We start from the raw sequence: 2,500 nt of genomic DNA, 5'->3' as shown, positions 1-2,500 counted from the left end.
CCATCCATCCATCCATTCATTCATTCATTCCGGAACGGAATCCGCGTTGCTCCTCCTGAATCCGAGGTTCCACTATCGGTCGGAGCTTCCCTTCCAGCACCCGTGAGTAAACTTTCCCGGGGAGGCTGAGAAGTGTGATACCCCGGTAGTTGCCACACACTCTCCGGTCCCCCTTTTTGAAAATAGGGACCACCACCCCGGTCTGCCACTCCACAGGTACTGTACCTGATGCCCACGCGACACTGTATAGACGTGTCAACCAAGACAGTCCGACAATGTCCAGAACCTTCAGCATCTCAGGGCGAATCTCGTCCACACCTGGCGCCTTGCCACCAAGGAGCTTTTTAACTACCTCGGCGACCTCTGCCACGGATATGGACGAAGATCCCCCCGAGTCTTCAGGCTCTGCCTCCTCCATAGAGGACGTGTTTACCGGGTTCAAGAGTTCCTCGAAGTGCTCTTTCCACCACTCGACGATATCCCCGGTACGGGTCAACAGTTCTCCACCCTGACTGAGCAAAGCCCTGCCCCCCCCTTCCTCAAGCATCGAACAGTTGGCCAGAACTTCCAGATCAAGGTTTCAGACTGATGTTCATTTCCTCCCTTTTCTCCGTACTCCCCTCTCTTTTCCCTCTGAACTCCTGACAGCACACAAATGACCTTTTCCATAGCGATGGTGGTATAGCGGTGAGCATAGCTGCCTTCCAAGCAGTTGACCCAGGTTCGATTCCTGGCCATCGCATGTGTGCTGATCTTGAAGCGTTGTGTGCTTAGCGCCTGTGGTGCTTTATTTGATATTGCTGAACCCTCTGTAACAAAATCTGAACAGCATCATTTTCTTTTTCTCAGTCTGAAGATTGAGCTTCGTGTCTTGCAGAAAGAAACTGATGGACATGTCATAGTCTGAAGCTGGGGCCTCAAACATGCACTGTAGAAGGAAAAATATAACAATTGAAACCAACACTCACATCCTGTATATAGAAGGTGAATGACTTTGCAGAACTTACATGACAGCCAAATCAGGATATTCAGACGTGCTTATAATAAGATCCTCAGTTAAACATCATCATCTCTTCTAATTTCACAGATTGCCAGGATTAACTGTTTGGAAGGGATTTTCAACCAATGTCTTTCTGCCACAGCAGAAAACATTTCAACATTGTCAACAGGATTCAACCGTGCATGGGGAGACCCCAGTGAATTTCTAGTCCATCACCTTAACCACTCGGCCACGGCAACTCCTGTGGTACTAATTTCTGTTCTCCATCCATCCATCCATCCATCCATCCATCCATCCATCCATCCATCCATCCATCCATCCATCCATCCATTCATTCCGGGACGGAATCCGCATTGCTCCTCCTGAATCCGAGGTTAGACTATCGGTCGGAGCCTTCCTTACAGCACCCAAGAGTAAACTTTCCCGGGGATGCTGAGACGTGTGATACCCCCGTAGTTGGCACACACTCTCTGGTCCCCCTTTTTGAAAATAGGGACCACCACCCCGGTCTGCCACTCCACAGGTACTGTACCCGATGCCCACGCGACACTGTATAGACGTGTCAACCAAGACAGTCCGACAATGTCCAGAGCCTTCGGCATCTCAGGGCGAATCTCGTCCACACCTGGCGCCTTGCCACCGAGGAGCTTCTTAACTACCTCGGCGACCTCTGCCACGGATATGGACGAAGATCCCCCCGAGTCTTCAGGCTCTGCCTCCTCCATAGAGGACGTGTTTACCGGGTTCAGGAGTTCCTCGAAGTGCTCTTTCCACCGCTCGACGATATCCCCGGTACGGGTCAACAGTTCTCCACCCTGACTGTACACAGCCTGAGCAAAGCCCTGCCCCCCCCCTTCCTCAAGCATCGAACAGTTGGCCAGAACTTCCAGATCAGGGTTTCAGACTGATGTTCATTTCCTCCCTTTTCTCCGTACTCCCCTCTCTTTTCCCTCTGAACTCCTGACAGCACACAAATGACCTTTTCCATAGCGATGGTGGTATAGTGGTGAGCATAGCTGCCTTCCAAGCAGTTGACCCAGGTTCGATTCCTGGCCATCGCATGTGTGCTGATCTTGAAGCGTTGTGTGCTTAGCGCCTGTGGTGCTTTATTTGATATTGCTGAACCCTCTGTAACAAAATCTGAACAGCATCATTTTCTTTTTCTCAGTCTGAAGATTGAGCTTCGTGTCTTGCAGAAAGAAACTGATGGACATGTCATAGTCTGAAGCTGGGGCCTCAAACATGCACTGTAGAAGGAAAAATATAACAATTGAAACCAACACTCACATCCTGTATATAGAAGGTGAATGACTTTGCAGAACTTACATGACAGCCAAATCAGGATATTCAGACGTGCTTATAATAAGATCCTCAGTTAAACATCATCATCTCTTCTAATTTCACAGATTGCCAGGATTAACTGTTTGGAAGGGATTTTCAACCAATGTCTTTCTGCCACAGCAGAAAACATTTCAACATTGTCAACAGGATTCAACCGTG

The 2,500-nt window shown here is 49.2% G+C and overlaps 2 non-coding genes across 2 annotated transcripts; both read left to right on the top strand.

The window, feature by feature from the left end:
• Window positions 1–670: 670 nt before the first annotated feature.
• On the top strand, window positions 671–742 carry trnag-ucc (transfer RNA glycine (anticodon UCC)). Its single transcript has one exon. It is a non-coding gene; the product is annotated as a tRNA-Gly (tRNA).
• A 1,247-nt stretch (window positions 743–1,989) lies between these two features.
• trnag-ucc (transfer RNA glycine (anticodon UCC)) lies at window positions 1,990–2,061 on the top strand. Its single transcript has one exon. It is a non-coding gene; the product is annotated as a tRNA-Gly (tRNA).
• Window positions 2,062–2,500: the final 439 nt, after the last annotated feature.

The sequence above is a fragment of the Acanthochromis polyacanthus genome, chromosome 20, assembly GCF_021347895.1.
Source record: "Acanthochromis polyacanthus isolate Apoly-LR-REF ecotype Palm Island chromosome 20, KAUST_Apoly_ChrSc, whole genome shotgun sequence".
Classification (NCBI taxonomy): Eukaryota; Metazoa; Chordata; class Actinopteri; family Pomacentridae; genus Acanthochromis; species Acanthochromis polyacanthus.
This window is presented reverse-complemented; position numbering and strand designations above follow the sequence as displayed.